The sequence below is a fragment of the Phyllobates terribilis genome, unplaced genomic scaffold (assembly GCF_046119375.1).
Source record: "Phyllobates terribilis strain yellow unplaced genomic scaffold, ASM4611937v1 Scaffold_124__1_contigs__length_5142088, whole genome shotgun sequence".
Lineage (NCBI taxonomy): Eukaryota > Metazoa > Chordata > Amphibia > Anura > Dendrobatidae > Phyllobates > Phyllobates terribilis.
Genome location: NW_027362884.1, coordinates 3,729,889 through 3,745,002, shown reverse-complemented (window position 1 = coordinate 3,745,002; position 15,114 = coordinate 3,729,889). Strand labels below are relative to the sequence as shown.

The window sequence follows — 15,114 nt, the reverse complement described above, 5'->3', positions numbered from 1 at the left end:
CGCGTTTTAGATCTGCATAACTCCACCTCTTTAAACACAGCACCTTCACCCCCTGCTGTTCCCACCCGCCTCAACACCGTTGGAAGGGAGGAGAACCAATTAAGGCGGGGGGTGGGGTGGAACGAGCAGCTGTCTACCCTTAGCAGGAGGGCTCCTGATTACATACCTCTCCTGCTGCTGCTGCTGCTGCTGGCTGTCCAGCAGCAGACTGAAGGTGGCTGCTGCTGTGCACAGGTATATAAAGGCTCAGAGCCTATTATGACACGCGCAGCCAGCGTTCCATTGCCACATTCCATCTACTGCAGGCAGGATACCTGGCTGGCTGAATGTCGCTGAGAAGCTCACAGAGACCGCCATAAGCAACAGTTTAACAGAATGCCACAGACTAATCAACCAAACTTTTTGGGTTGGGTTCTCTTTTATAGTCTGCAGGCATTAAATGAAAGAAGTCAGTGTTCCAGCAGAGGGAGACAACGTTTCAGAAAAGGCATTGTAGCAAACCAAAAAAGAAATTTTAAGCGCAGCAGAGTAACCAGCGCACATACCTGTTAGCTCAGGTGAGTTTAAAAGGCTGCTGTTGATAACAAGGGCATTTGCTAAATAGATGGTGTGTGTGCAACAATATACTGAAAGGTCAATTATATTGTGCAGCTTATCTCACCACCTGTAGTTATTTAGGTGAAAGCTCCAAAATGCTTGCCTAATATGTCTGTTTATCCAAAAGGAAGTAAAAAGGGAGAGCTAGAAAGATAGCATTGCATCACATTACATGGCAATGCAATGCACAGTTGCTGAAGTTGAACCAAAATGAGCTTGTAATCTGGCTTCTGCAACTTTGAACATGAAAAATCCAATGAGGAGAAGAAAAGCAAAGCCAAAGAGTCCATCCCAAAATCCGACAAACAAGCAAAATGAACAAAAAACATTGAATTCAATTCTTTCTGATTTTAGAAACTGCATTAAAGAAGGGGTGCACCGGTCCTGGAGATACTGCAATACCAGGTCAATGCGTGGAGTGGACAGAGCAAGCTCTTTTTCCATCTCCCTGTTCTAAAAATCCATTTAATATATGGTCCCCAGATAGGGGACGTATCAGATATTAAACTGATAAGAACAGATACTACACTTGATCTTAGCCAAAAGGCCGAGAAGCGATAACCAGAATTGGTTTCAAACTACGGAGCCACCCAAGGATCCTGAAAAGTCCATTTGTGGAGATGAGCTCCTGGACTCCCGTTAAGAAGACATGTTGTCAACCTCTAGATCCCTTACATGCCTGCACTTTTCGGCTTGCTGCTGCTGCAATCCACGCGTTTTAGATCTGCATAACTCCACCTCTTTAAACACAGCACCTTCACCCCCTGCTGTTCCCACCCGCCTCAACACCATTGGAAGGGAGGAGAACCAATTAAGGCGGGGGGTGGGGTGGAACGAGCAGCTGTCTACCCTTAGCAGGAGGGCTCCTGATTACATACCTCTCCTGCTGCTGCTGCTGCTGGCTGTCCAGCAGCAGACTGAAGGTGGCTGCTGCTGTGCACAGGTATATAAAGGCTCAGAGCCTATTATGACACGCGCAGCCAGCGTTCCATTGCCACATTCCATCTACTGCAGGCAGGATACCTGGCTGGCTGAATGTCGCTGAGAAGCTCACAGAGACCGCCATAAGCAACAGTTTAACAGAATGCCACAGACTAATCAACCAAACTTTTTGGGTTGGGTTCTCTTTTATAGTCTGCAGGCATTAAATGAAAGAAGTCAGTGTTCCAGCAGAGGGAGACAACGTTTCAGAAAAGGCATTGTAGCAAACCAAAAAAGAAATTTTAAGCGCAGCAGAGTAACCAGCGCACATACCTGTTAGCTCAGGTGAGTTTAAAAGGCTGCTGTTGATAACAAGGGCATTTGCTAAATAGATGGTGTGTGTGCAACAATATACTGAAAGGTCAATTATATTGTGCAGCTTATCTCACCACCTGTAGTTATTTAGGTGAAAGCTCCAAAATGCTTGCCTAATATGTCTGTTTATCCAAAAGGAAGTAAAAAGGGAGAGCTAGAAAGATAGCATTGCATCACATTACATGGCAATGCAATGCACAGTTGCTGAAGTTGAACCAAAATGAGCTTGTAATCTGGCTTCTGCAACTTTGAACATGAAAAATCCAATGAGGAGAAGAAAAGCAAAGCCAAAGAGTCCATCCCAAAATCCGACAAACAAGCAAAATGAACAAAAAACATTGAATTCAATTCTTTCTGATTTTAGAAACTGCATTAAAGAAGGGGTGCACCGGTCCTGGAGATACTGCAATACCAGGTCAATGCGTGGAGTGGACAGAGCAAGCTCTTTTTCCATCTCCCTGTTCTAAAAATCCATTTAATATATGGTCCCCAGATAGGGGACGTATCAGATATTAAACTGATAAGAACAGATACTACACTTGATCTTAGCCAAAAGGCCGAGAAGCGATAACCAGAATTGGTTTCAAACTACGGAGCCACCCAAGGATCCTGAAAAGTCCATTTGTGGAGATGAGCTCCTGGACTCCCGTTAAGAAGACATGTTGTCAACCTCTAGATCCCTTACATGCCTGCACTTTTCGGCTTGCTGCTGCTGCAATCCACGCGTTTTAGATCTGCATAACTCCACCTCTTTAAACACAGCACCTTCACCCCCTGCTGTTCCCACCCGCCTCAACACCATTGGAAGGGAGGAGAACCAATTAAGGCGGGGGGTGGGGTGGAACGAGCAGCTGTCTACCCTTAGCAGGAGGGCTCCTGATTACATACCTCTCCTGCTGCTGCTGCTGCTGGCTGTCCAGCAGCAGACTGAAGGTGGCTGCTGCTGTGCACAGGTATATAAAGGCTCAGAGCCTATTATGACACGCGCAGCCAGCGTTCCATTGCCACATTCCATCTACTGCAGGCAGGATACCTGGCTGGCTGAATGTCGCTGAGAAGCTCACAGAGACCGCCATAAGCAACAGTTTAACAGAATGCCACAGACTAATCAACCAAACTTTTTGGGTTGGGTTCTCTTTTATAGTCTGCAGGCATTAAATGAAAGAAGTCAGTGTTCCAGCAGAGGGAGACAACGTTTCAGAAAAGGCATTGTAGCAAACCAAAAAAGAAATTTTAAGCGCAGCAGAGTAACCAGCGCACATACCTGTTAGCTCAGGTGAGTTTAAAAGGCTGCTGTTGATAACAAGGGCATTTGCTAAATAGATGGTGTGTGTGCAACAATATACTGAAAGGTCAATTATATTGTGCAGCTTATCTCACCACCTGTAGTTATTTAGGTGAAAGCTCCAAAATGCTTGCCTAATATGTCTGTTTATCCAAAAGGAAGTAAAAAGGGAGAGCTAGAAAGATAGCATTGCATCACATTACATGGCAATGCAATGCACAGTTGCTGAAGTTGAACCAAAATGAGCTTGTAATCTGGCTTCTGCAACTTTGAACATGAAAAATCCAATGAGGAGAAGAAAAGCAAAGCCAAAGAGTCCATCCCAAAATCCGACAAACAAGCAAAATGAACAAAAAACATTGAATTCAATTCTTTCTGATTTTAGAAACTGCATTAAAGAAGGGGTGCACCGGTCCTGGAGATACTGCAATACCAGGTCAATGCGTGGAGTGGACAGAGCAAGCTCTTTTTCCATCTCCCTGTTCTAAAAATCCATTTAATATATGGTCCCCAGATAGGGGACGTATCAGATATTAAACTGATAAGAACAGATACTACACTTGATCTTAGCCAAAAGGCCGAGAAGCGATAACCAGAATTGGTTTCAAACTACGGAGCCACCCAAGGATCCTGAAAAGTCCATTTGTGGAGATGAGCTCCTGGACTCCCGTTAAGAAGACATGTTGTCAACCTCTAGATCCCTTACATGCCTGCACTTTTCGGCTTGCTGCTGCTGCAATCCACGCGTTTTAGATCTGCATAACTCCACCTCTTTAAACACAGCACCTTCACCCCCTGCTGTTCCCACCCGCCTCAACACCATTGGAAGGGAGGAGAACCAATTAAGGTGGGGGGTGGGGTGGAACGAGCAGCTGTCTACCCTTAGCAGGAGGGCTCCTGATTACATACCTCTCCTGCTGCTGCTGCTGCTGCTGGCTGTCCAGCAGCAGACTGAAGGTGGCTGCTGCTGTGCACAGGTATATAAAGGCTCAGAGCCTATTATGACACGCGCAGCCAGCGTTCCATTGCCACATTCCATCTACTGCAGGCAGGATACCTGGCTGGCTGAATGTCGCTGAGAAGCTCACAGAGACCGCCATAAGCAACAGTTTAACAGAATGCCACAGACTAATCAACCAAACTTTTTGGGTTGGGTTCTCTTTTATAGTCTGCAGGCATTAAATGAAAGAAGTCAGTGTTCCAGCAGAGGGAGACAACGTTTCAGAAAAGGCATTGTAGCAAACCAAAAAAGAAATTTTAAGCGCAGCAGAGTAACCAGCGCACATACCTGTTAGCTCAGGTGAGTTTAAAAGGCTGCTGTTGATAACAAGGGCATTTGCTAAATAGATGGTGTGTGTGCAACAATATACTGAAAGGTCAATTATATTGTGCAGCTTATCTCACCACCTGTAGTTATTTAGGTGAAAGCTCCAAAATGCTTGCCTAATATGTCTGTTTATCCAAAAGGAAGTAAAAAGGGAGAGCTAGAAAGATAGCATTGCATCACATTACATGGCAATGCAATGCACAGTTGCTGAAGTTGAACCAAAATGAGCTTGTAATCTGGCTTCTGCAACTTTGAACATGAAAAATCCAATGAGGAGAAGAAAAGCAAAGCCAAAGAGTCCATCCCAAAATCCGACAAACAAGCAAAATGAACAAAAAACATTGAATTCAATTCTTTCTGATTTTAGAAACTGCATTAAAGAAGGGGTGCACCGGTCCTGGAGATACTGCAATACCAGGTCAATGCGTGGAGTGGACAGAGCAAGCTCTTTTTCCATCTCCCTGTTCTAAAAATCCATTTAATATATGGTCCCCAGATAGGGGACGTATCAGATATTAAACTGATAAGAACAGATACTACACTTGATCTTAGCCAAAAGGCCGAGAAGCGATAACCAGAATTGGTTTCAAACTACGGAGCCACCCAAGGATCCTGAAAAGTCCATTTGTGGAGATGAGCTCCTGGACTCCCGTTAAGAAGACATGTTGTCAACCTCTAGATCCCTTACATGCCTGCACTTTTCGGCTTGCTGCTGCTGCAATCCACGCGTTTTAGATCTGCATAACTCCACCTCTTTAAACACAGCACCTTCACCCCCTGCTGTTCCCACCCGCCTCAACACCGTTGGAAGGGAGGAGAACCAATTAAGGCGGGGGGTGGGGTGGAACGAGCAGCTGTCTACCCTTAGCAGGAGGGCTCCTGATTACATACCTCTCCTGCTGCTGCTGCTGCTGGCTGTCCAGCAGCAGACTGAAGGTGGCTGCTGCTGTGCACAGGTATATAAAGGCTCAGAGCCTATTATGACACGCGCAGCCAGCGTTCCATTGCCACATTCCATCTACTGCAGGCAGGATACCTGGCTGGCTGAATGTCGCTGAGAAGCTCACAGAGACCGCCATAAGCAACAGTTTAACAGAATGCCACAGACTAATCAACCAAACTTTTTGGGTTGGGTTCTCTTTTATAGTCTGCAGGCATTAAATGAAAGAAGTCAGTGTTCCAGCAGAGGGAGACAACGTTTCAGAAAAGGCATTGTAGCAAACCAAAAAAGAAATTTTAAGCGCAGCAGAGTAACCAGCGCACATACCTGTTAGCTCAGGTGAGTTTAAAAGGCTGCTGTTGATAACAAGGGCATTTGCTAAATAGATGGTGTGTGTGCAACAATATACTGAAAGGTCAATTATATTGTGCAGCTTATCTCACCACCTGTAGTTATTTAGGTGAAAGCTCCAAAATGCTTGCCTAATATGTCTGTTTATCCAAAAGGAAGTAAAAAGGGAGAGCTAGAAAGATAGCATTGCATCACATTACATGGCAATGCAATGCACAGTTGCTGAAGTTGAACCAAAATGAGCTTGTAATCTGGCTTCTGCAACTTTGAACATGAAAAATCCAATGAGGAGAAGAAAAGCAAAGCCAAAGAGTCCATCCCAAAATCCGACAAACAAGCAAAATGAACAAAAAACATTGAATTCAATTCTTTCTGATTTTAGAAACTGCATTAAAGAAGGGGTGCACCGGTCCTGGAGATACTGCAATACCAGGTTAATGCGTGGAGTGGACAGAGCAAGCTCTTTTTCCATCTCCCTGTTCTAAAAATCCATTTAATATATGGTCCCCAGATAGGGGACGTATCAGATATTAAACTGATAAGAACAGATACTACACTTGATCTTAGCCAAAAGGCCGAGAAGCGATAACCAGAATTGGTTTCAAACTACGGAGCCACCCAAGGATCCTGAAAAGTCCATTTGTTTAGATGAGCTCCTGGACTCCCGTTAAGAAGACATGTTGTCAACCTCTAGATCCCTTACATGCCTGCACTTTTCGGCTTGCTGCTGCTGCAATCCACGCGTTTTAGATCTGCATAACTCCACCTCTTTAAACACAGCACCTTCACCCCCTGCTGTTCCCACCCGCCTCAACACCGTTGGAAGGGAGGAGAACCAATTAAGGCGGGGGGTGGGGTGGAACGAGCAGCTGTCTACCCTTAGCAGGAGGGCTCCTGATTACATACCTCTCCTGCTGCTGCTGCTGCTGCTGGCTGTCCAGCAGCAGACTGAAGGTGGCTGCTGCTGTGCACAGGTATATAAAGGCTCAGAGCCTATTATGACACGCGCAGCCAGTGTTCCATTGCCACATTCCATCTACTGCAGGCAGGATACCTGGCTGGCTGAATGTCGCTGAGAAGCTCACAGAGACCGCCATAAGCAACAGTTTAACAGAATGCCACAGACTAATCAACCAAACTTTTTGGGTTGGGTTCTCTTTTATAGTCTGCAGGCATTAAATGAAAGAAGTCAGTGTTCCAGCAGAGGGAGACAACGTTTCAGAAAAGGCATTGTAGCAAACCAAAAAAGAAATTTTAAGCGCAGCAGAGTAACCAGCGCACATACCTGTTAGCTCAGGTGAGTTTAAAAGGCTGCTGTTGATAACAAGGGCATTTGCTAAATAGATGGTGTGTGTGCAACAATATACTGAAAGGTCAATTATATTGTGCAGCTTATCTCACCACCTGTAGTTATTTAGGTGAAAGCTCCAAAATGCTTGCCTAATATGTCTGTTTATCCAAAAGGAAGTAAAAAGGGAGAGCTAGAAAGATAGCATTGCATCACATTACATGGCAATGCAATGCACAGTTGCTGAAGTTGAACCAAAATGAGCTTGTAATCTGGCTTCTGCAACTTTGAACATGAAAAATCCAATGAGGAGAAGAAAAGCAAAGCCAAAGAGTCCATCCCAAAATCCGACAAACAAGCAAAATGAACAAAAAACATTGAATTCAATTCTTTCTGATTTTAGAAACTGCATTAAAGAAGGGGTGCACCGGTCCTGGAGATACTGCAATACCAGGTCAATGCGTGGAGTGGACAGAGCAAGCTCTTTTTCCATCTCCCTGTTCTAAAAATCCATTTAATATATGGTCCCCAGATAGGGGACGTATCAGATATTAAACTGATAAGAACAGATACTACACTTGATCTTAGCCAAAAGGCCGAGAAGCGATAACCAGAATTGGTTTCAAACTACGGAGCCACCCAAGGATCCTGAAAAGTCCATTTGTGGAGATGAGCTCCTGGACTCCCGTTAAGAAGACATGTTGTCAACCTCTAGATCCCTTACATGCCTGCACTTTTCGGCTTGCTGCTGCTGCAATCCACGCGTTTTAGATCTGCATAACTCCACCTCTTTAAACACAGCACCTTCACCCCCTGCTGTTCCCACCCGCCTCAACACCGTTGGAAGGGAGGAGAACCAATTAAGGCGGGGGGTGGGGTGGAACGAGCAGCTGTCTACCCTTAGCAGGAGGGCTCCTGATTACATACCTCTCCTGCTGCTGCTGCTGCTGGCTGTCCAGCAGCAGACTGAAGGTGGCTGCTGCTGTGCACAGGTATATAAAGGCTCAGAGCCTATTATGACACGCGCAGCCAGCGTTCCATTGCCACATTCCATCTACTGCAGGCAGGATACCTGGCTGGCTGAATGTCGCTGAGAAGCTCACAGAGACCGCCATAAGCAACAGTTTAACAGAATGCCACAGACTAATCAACCAAACTTTTTGGGTTGGGTTCTCTTTTATAGTCTGCAGGCATTAAATGAAAGAAGTCAGTGTTCCAGCAGAGGGAGACAACGTTTCAGAAAAGGCATTGTAGCAAACCAAAAAAGAAATTTTAAGCGCAGCAGAGTAACCAGCGCACATACCTGTTAGCTCAGGTGAGTTTAAAAGGCTGCTGTTGATAACAAGGGCATTTGCTAAATAGATGGTGTGTGTGCAACAATATACTGAAAGGTCAATTATATTGTGCAGCTTATCTCACCACCTGTAGTTATTTAGGTGAAAGCTCCAAAATGCTTGCCTAATATGTCTGTTTATCCAAAAGGAAGTAAAAAGGGAGAGCTAGAAAGATAGCATTGCATCACATTACATGGCAATGCAATGCACAGTTGCTGAAGTTGAACCAAAATGAGCTTGTAATCTGGCTTCTGCAACTTTGAACATGAAAAATCCAATGAGGAGAAGAAAAGCAAAGCCAAAGAGTCCATCCCAAAATCCGACAAACAAGCAAAATGAACAAAAAACATTGAATTCAATTCTTTCTGATTTTAGAAACTGCATTAAAGAAGGGGTGCACCGGTCCTGGAGATACTGCAATACCAGGTCAATGCGTGGAGTGGACAGAGCAAGCTCTTTTTCCATCTCCCTGTTCTAAAAATCCATTGAATATATGGTCCCCAGATAGGGGACGTATCAGATATTAAACTGATAAGAACAGATACTACACTTGATCTTAGCCAAAAGGCCGAGAAGCGATAACCAGAATTGGTTTCAAACTACGGAGCCACCCAAGGATCCTGAAAAGTCCATTTGTGGAGATGAGCTCCTGGACTCCCGTTAAGAAGACATGTTGTCAACCTCTAGATCCCTTACATGCCTGCACTTTTCGGCTTGCTGCTGCTGCAATCCACGCGTTTTAGATCTGCATAACTCCACCTCTTTAAACACAGCACCTTCACCCCCTGCTGTTCCCACCCGCCTCAACACCGTTGGAAGGGAGGAGAACCAATTAAGGCGGGGGGTGGGGTGGAACGAGCAGCTGTCTACCCTTAGCAGGAGGGCTCCTGATTACATACCTCTCCTGCTGCTGCTGCTGCTGGCTGTCCAGCAGCAGACTGAAGGTGGCTGCTGCTGTGCACAGGTATATAAAGGCTCAGAGCCTATTATGACACGCGCAGCCAGCGTTCCATTGCCACATTCCATCTACTGCAGGCAGGATACCTGGCTGGCTGAATGTCGCTGAGAAGCTCACAGAGACCGCCATAAGCAACAGTTTAACATAATGCCACAGACTAATCAACCAAACTTTTTGGGTTGGGTTCTCTTTTATAGTCTGCAGGCATTAAATGAAAGAAGTCAGTGTTCCAGCAGAGGGAGACAACGTTTCAGAAAAGGCATTGTAGCAAACCAAAAAAGAAATTTTAAGCGCAGCAGAGTAACCAGCGCACATACCTGTTAGCTCAGGTGAGTTTAAAAGGCTGCTGTTGATAACAAGGGCATTTGCTAAATAGATGGTGTGTGTGCAACAATATACTGAAAGGTCAATTATATTGTGCAGCTTATCTCACCACCTGTAGTTATTTAGGTGAAAGCTCCAAAATGCTTGCCTAATATGTCTGTTTATCCAAAAGGAAGTAAAAAGGGAGAGCTAGAAAGATAGCATTGCATCACATTACATGGCAATGCAATGCACAGTTGCTGAAGTTGAACCAAAATGAGCTTGTAATCTGGCTTCTGCAACTTTGAACATGAAAAATCCAATGAGGAGAAGAAAAGCAAAGCCAAAGAGTCCATCCCAAAATCCGACAAACAAGCAAAATGAACAAAAAACATTGAATTCAATTCTTTCTGATTTTAGAAACTGCATTAAAGAAGGGGTGCACCGGTCCTGGAGATACTGCAATACCAGGTCAATGCGTGGAGTGGACAGAGCAAGCTCTTTTTCCATCTCCCTGTTCTAAAAATCCATTTAATATATGGTCCCCAGATAGGGGACGTATCAGATATTAAACTGATAAGAACAGATACTACACTTGATCTTAGCCAAAAGGCCGAGAAGCGATAACCAGAATTGGTTTCAAACTACGGAGCCACCCAAGGATCCTGAAAAGTCCATTTGTGGAGATGAGCTCCTGGACTCCCGTTAAGAAGACATGTTGTCAACCTCTAGATCCCTTACATGCCTGCACTTTTCGGCTTGCTGCTGCTGCAATCCACGCGTTTTAGATCTGCATAACTCCACCTCTTTAAACACAGCACCTTCACCCCCTGCTGTTCCCACCCGCCTCAACACCGTTGGAAGGGAGGAGAACCAATTAAGGCGGGGGGTGGGGTGGAACGAGCAGCTGTCTACCCTTAGCAGGAGGGCTCCTGATTACATACCTCTCCTGCTGCTGCTGCTGCTGGCTGTCCAGCAGCAGACTGAAGGTGGCTGCTGCTGTGCACAGGTATATAAAGGCTCAGAGCCTATTATGACACGCGCAGCCAGTGTTCCATTGCCACATTCCATCTACTGCAGGCAGGATACCTGGCTGGCTGAATGTCGCTGAGAAGCTCACAGAGACCGCCATAAGCAACAGTTTAACAGAATGCCACAGACTAATCAACCAAACTTTTTGGGTTGGGTTCTCTTTTATAGTCTGCAGGCATTAAATGAAAGAAGTCAGTGTTCCAGCAGAGGGAGACAACGTTTCAGAAAAGGCATTGTAGCAAACCAAAAAAGAAATTTTAAGCGCAGCAGAGTAACCAGCGCACATACCTGTTAGCTCAGGTAAGTTTAAAAGGCTGCTGTTGATAACAAGGGCATTTGCTAAATAGATGGTGTGTGTGCAACAATATACTGAAAGGTCAATTATATTGTGCAGCTTATCTCACCACCTGTAGTTATTTAGGTGAAAGCTCCAAAATGCTTGCCTAATATGTCTGTTTATCCAAAAGGAAGTAAAAAGGGAGAGCTAGAAAGATAGCATTGCATCACATTACATGGCAATGCAATGCACAGTTGCTGAAGTTGAACCAAAATGAGCTTGTAATCTGGCTTCTGCAACTTTGAACATGAAAAATCCAATGAGGAGAAGAAAAGCAAAGCCAAAGAGTCCATCCCAAAATCCGACAAACAAGCAAAATGAACAAAAAACATTGAATTCAATTCTTTCTGATTTTAGAAACTGCATTAAAGAAGGGGTGCACCGGTCCTGGAGATACTGCAATACCAGGTCAATGCGTGGAGTGGACAGAGCAAGCTCTTTTTCCATCTCCCTGTTCTAAAAATCCATTTAATATATGGTCCCCAGATAGGGGACGTATCAGATATTAAACTGATAAGAACAGATACTACACTTGATCTTAGCCAAAAGGCCGAGAAGCGATAACCAGAATTGGTTTCAAACTACGGAGCCACCCAAGGATCCTGAAAAGTCCATTTGTGGAGATGAGCTCCTGGACTCCCGTTAAGAAGACATGTTGTCAACTTCTAGATCCCTTACATGCCTGCACTTTTCGGCTTGCTGCTGCTGCAATCCACGCGTTTTAGATCTGCATAACTCCACCTCTTTAAACACAGCACCTTCACCCCTGCTGTTCCCACCCGCCTCAACACCGTTGGAAGGGAGGAGAACCAATTAAGGCGGGGGGTGGGGTGGAACGAGCAGCTGTCTACCCTTAGCAGGAGGGCTCCTGATTACATACCTCTCCTGCTGCTGCTGCTGCTGGCTGTCCAGCAGCAGACTGAAGGTGGCTGCTGCTGTGCACAGGTATATAAAGGCTCAGAGCCTATTATGACACGCGCAGCCAGCGTTCCATTGCCACATTCCATCTACTGCAGGCAGGATACCTGGCTGGCTGAATGTCGCTGAGAAGCTCACAGAGACCGCCATAAGCAACAGTTTAACAGAATGCCACAGACTAATCAACCAAACTTTTTGGGTTGGGTTCTCTTTTATAGTCTGTAGGCATTAAATGAAAGAAGTCAGTGTTCCAGCAGAGGGAGACAACGTTTCAGAAAAGGCATTGTAGCAAACCAAAAAAGAAATTTTAAGCGCAGCAGAGTAACCCTCGCACATACCTGTTAGCTCAGGTGAGTTTAAAAGGCTGCTGTTGATAACAAGGGCATTTGCTAAATAGATGGTGTGTGTGCAACAATATACTGAAAGGTCAATTATATTTTGCAGCTTATCTCACCACCTGTAGTTATTTAGGTGAAAGCTCCAAAATGCTTGCCTAATATGTCTGTTTATCCAAAAGGAAGTAAAAAGGGAGAGCTAGAAAGATAGCATTGCATCACATTACATGGCAATGCAATGCACAGTTGCTGAAGTTGAACCAAAATGAGCTTGTAATCTGGCTTCTGCAACTTTGAACATGAAAAATCCAATGAGGAGAAGAAAAGCAAAGCCAAAGAGTCCATCCCAAAATCCGACAAACAAGCAAAATGAACAAAAAACATTGAATTCAATTCTTTCTGATTTTAGAAACTGCATTAAAGAAGGGGTGCACCGGTCCTGGAGATACTGCAATACCAGGTCAATGCGTGGAGTGGACAGAGCAAGCTCTTTTTCCATCTCCCTGTTCTAAAAATCCATTTAATATATGGTCCCCAGATAGGGGACGTATCAGATATTAAACTGATAAGAACAGATACTACACTTGATCTTAGCCAAAAGGCCGAGAAGCGATAACCAGAATTGGTTTCAAACTACGGAGCCACCCAAGGATCCTGAAAAGTCCATTTGTGGAGATGAGCTCCTGGACTCCCGTTAAGAAGACATGTTGTCAACCTCTAGATCCCTTACATGCCTGCACTTTTTGGCTTGCTGCTGCTGCAATCCACGCGTTTTAGATCTGCATAACTCCACCTCTTTAAACACAGCACCTTCACCCCCTGCTGTTCCCACCCGCCTCAACACCGTTGGAAGGGATGAGAACCAATTAAGGCGGGGGGTGGGGTGGAACGAGCAGCTGTCTACCCTTAGCAGGAGGGCTCCTGATTACATACCTCTCCTGCTGCTGCTGCTGCTGGCTGTCCAGCAGCAGACTGAAGATGGCTGCTGCTGTGCACAGGTATATAAAGGCTCAGAGCCTATTATGACACGCGCAGCCAGCGTTCCATTGCCACATTCCATCTACTGCAGGCAGGATACCTGGCTGGCTGAATGTCGCTGAGAAGCTCACAGAGACCGCCATAAGCAACAGTTTAACAGAATGCCACAGACTAATCAACCAAACTTTTTGGGTTGGGTTCTCTTTTATAGTCTGCAGGCATTAAATGAAAGAAGTCAGTGTTCCAGCAGAGGGAGACAACGTTTCAGAAAAGGCATTGTAGCAAACCAAAAAAGAAATTTTAAGTGCAGCAGAGTAACCAGCGCACATACCTGTTAGCTCAGGTGAGTTTAAAAGGCTGCTGTTGATAACAAGGGCATTTGCTAAATAGATGGTGTGTGTGCAACAATATACTGAAAGGTCAATTATATTGTGCAGCTTATCTCACCACCTGTAGTTATTTAGGTGAAAGCTCCAAAATGCTTGCCTAATATGTCTGTTTATCCAAAAGGAAGTAAAAAGGGAGAGCTAGAAAGATAGCATTGCATCACATTACATGGCAATGCAATGCACAGTTGCTGAAGTTGAACCAAAATGAGCTTGTAATCTGGCTTCTGCAACTTTGAACATGAAAAATCCAATGAGGAGAAGAAAAGCAAAGCCAAAGAGTCCATCCCAAAATCCGACAAACAAGCAAAATGAACAAAAAACATTGAATTCAATTCTTTCTGATTTTAGAAACTGCATTAAAGAAGGGGTGCACCGGTCCTGGAGATACTGCAATACCAGGTCAATGCGTGGAGTGTACAGAGCAAGCTCTTTTTCCATCTCCCTGTTCTAAAAATCCATTTAATATATGGTCCCCAGATAGGGGACGTATCAGATATTAAACTGATAAGAACAGATACTACACTTGATCTTAGCCAAAAGGCCGAGAAGCGATAACCAGAATTGGTTTCAAACTACGGAGCCACCCAAGGATCCTGAAAAGTCCATTTGTGGAGATGAGCTCCTGGACTCCCGTTAAGAAGACATGTTGTCAACCTCTAGATCCCTTACATGCCTGCACTTTTCGGCTTGCTGCTGCTGCAATCCACGCGTTTTAGATCTGCATAACTCCACCTCTTTAAACACAGCACCTTCACCCCCTGCTGTTCCCACCCGCCTCAACACCGTTGGAAGGGAGGAGAACCAATTAAGGCGGGGGGTGGGGTGGAACGAGCAGCTGTCTACCCTTAGCAGGAGGGCTCCTGATTACATACCTCTCCTGCTGCTGCTGCTGCTGGCTGTCCAGCAGCAGACTGAAGGTGGCTGCTGCTGTGCACAGGTATATAAAGGCTCAGAGCCTATTATGACACGCGCAGCCAGCGTTCCATTGCCACATTCCATCTACTGCAGGCAGGATACCTGGCTGGCTGAATGTCGCTGAGAAGCTCACAGAGACCGCCATAAGCAACAGTTTAACAGAATGCCACAGACTAATCAACCAAACTTTTTGGGTTGGGTTCTCTTTTATAGTCTGCAGGCATTAAATGAAAGAAGTCAGTGTTCCAGCAGAAGGAGACAACGTTTCAGAAAAGGCATTGTAGCAAACCAAAAAAGAAATTTTAAGCGCAGCAGAGTAACCAGCGCACATACCTGTTAGCTCAGGTGAGTTTAAAAGGCTGCTGTTGATAACAAGGGCATTTGCTAAATAGATGGTGTGTGTGCAACAATATACTGAAAGGTCAATTATATTGTGCAGCTTATCTCACCACCTGTAGTTATTTAGGTGAAAGCTCCAAAATGCTTGCCTAATATGTCTGTTTATCCAAAAGGAAGTAAAAAGGGAGAGCT

The 15,114-nt window shown here is 45.0% G+C and overlaps 11 non-coding genes across 11 annotated transcripts; all 11 read right to left on the bottom strand.

Annotated features, from left to right (window-relative positions):
• Nucleotides 1-965: 965 nt before the first annotated feature.
• LOC141203497 (U2 spliceosomal RNA) lies at nt 966-1,156 on the bottom strand. The gene has a single exon (XR_012274538.1). It is a non-coding gene; the product is annotated as a U2 spliceosomal RNA (small nuclear RNA).
• A 1,115-nt stretch (nt 1,157-2,271) lies between these two features.
• LOC141203496 (U2 spliceosomal RNA) lies at nt 2,272-2,462 on the bottom strand. Its single transcript, XR_012274537.1, has one exon. It is a non-coding gene; the product is annotated as a U2 spliceosomal RNA (small nuclear RNA).
• A 1,115-nt stretch (nt 2,463-3,577) lies between these two features.
• On the bottom strand, nt 3,578-3,768 carry LOC141203495 (U2 spliceosomal RNA). Its single transcript, XR_012274536.1, has one exon. It is a non-coding gene; the product is annotated as a U2 spliceosomal RNA (small nuclear RNA).
• A 1,118-nt stretch (nt 3,769-4,886) lies between these two features.
• LOC141203494 (U2 spliceosomal RNA) lies at nt 4,887-5,077 on the bottom strand. The gene has a single exon (XR_012274535.1). It is a non-coding gene; the product is annotated as a U2 spliceosomal RNA (small nuclear RNA).
• A 1,115-nt stretch (nt 5,078-6,192) lies between these two features.
• LOC141203820 (U2 spliceosomal RNA) lies at nt 6,193-6,383 on the bottom strand. The gene has a single exon (XR_012274845.1). It is a non-coding gene; the product is annotated as a U2 spliceosomal RNA (small nuclear RNA).
• Nucleotides 6,384-7,501: 1,118 nt separating this feature from the next.
• Nucleotides 7,502-7,692, bottom strand: LOC141203493 (U2 spliceosomal RNA). Its single transcript, XR_012274534.1, has one exon. It is a non-coding gene; the product is annotated as a U2 spliceosomal RNA (small nuclear RNA).
• Nucleotides 7,693-8,807: 1,115 nt separating this feature from the next.
• On the bottom strand, nt 8,808-8,998 carry LOC141203827 (U2 spliceosomal RNA). Its single transcript, XR_012274852.1, has one exon. It is a non-coding gene; the product is annotated as a U2 spliceosomal RNA (small nuclear RNA).
• A 1,115-nt stretch (nt 8,999-10,113) lies between these two features.
• On the bottom strand, nt 10,114-10,304 carry LOC141203492 (U2 spliceosomal RNA). Its single transcript, XR_012274533.1, has one exon. It is a non-coding gene; the product is annotated as a U2 spliceosomal RNA (small nuclear RNA).
• Nucleotides 10,305-11,419: 1,115 nt separating this feature from the next.
• On the bottom strand, nt 11,420-11,610 carry LOC141203491 (U2 spliceosomal RNA). The gene has a single exon (XR_012274532.1). It is a non-coding gene; the product is annotated as a U2 spliceosomal RNA (small nuclear RNA).
• A 1,114-nt stretch (nt 11,611-12,724) lies between these two features.
• LOC141203489 (U2 spliceosomal RNA) lies at nt 12,725-12,915 on the bottom strand. The gene has a single exon (XR_012274530.1). It is a non-coding gene; the product is annotated as a U2 spliceosomal RNA (small nuclear RNA).
• A 1,115-nt stretch (nt 12,916-14,030) lies between these two features.
• On the bottom strand, nt 14,031-14,221 carry LOC141203791 (U2 spliceosomal RNA). The gene has a single exon (XR_012274817.1). It is a non-coding gene; the product is annotated as a U2 spliceosomal RNA (small nuclear RNA).
• Nucleotides 14,222-15,114: the final 893 nt, after the last annotated feature.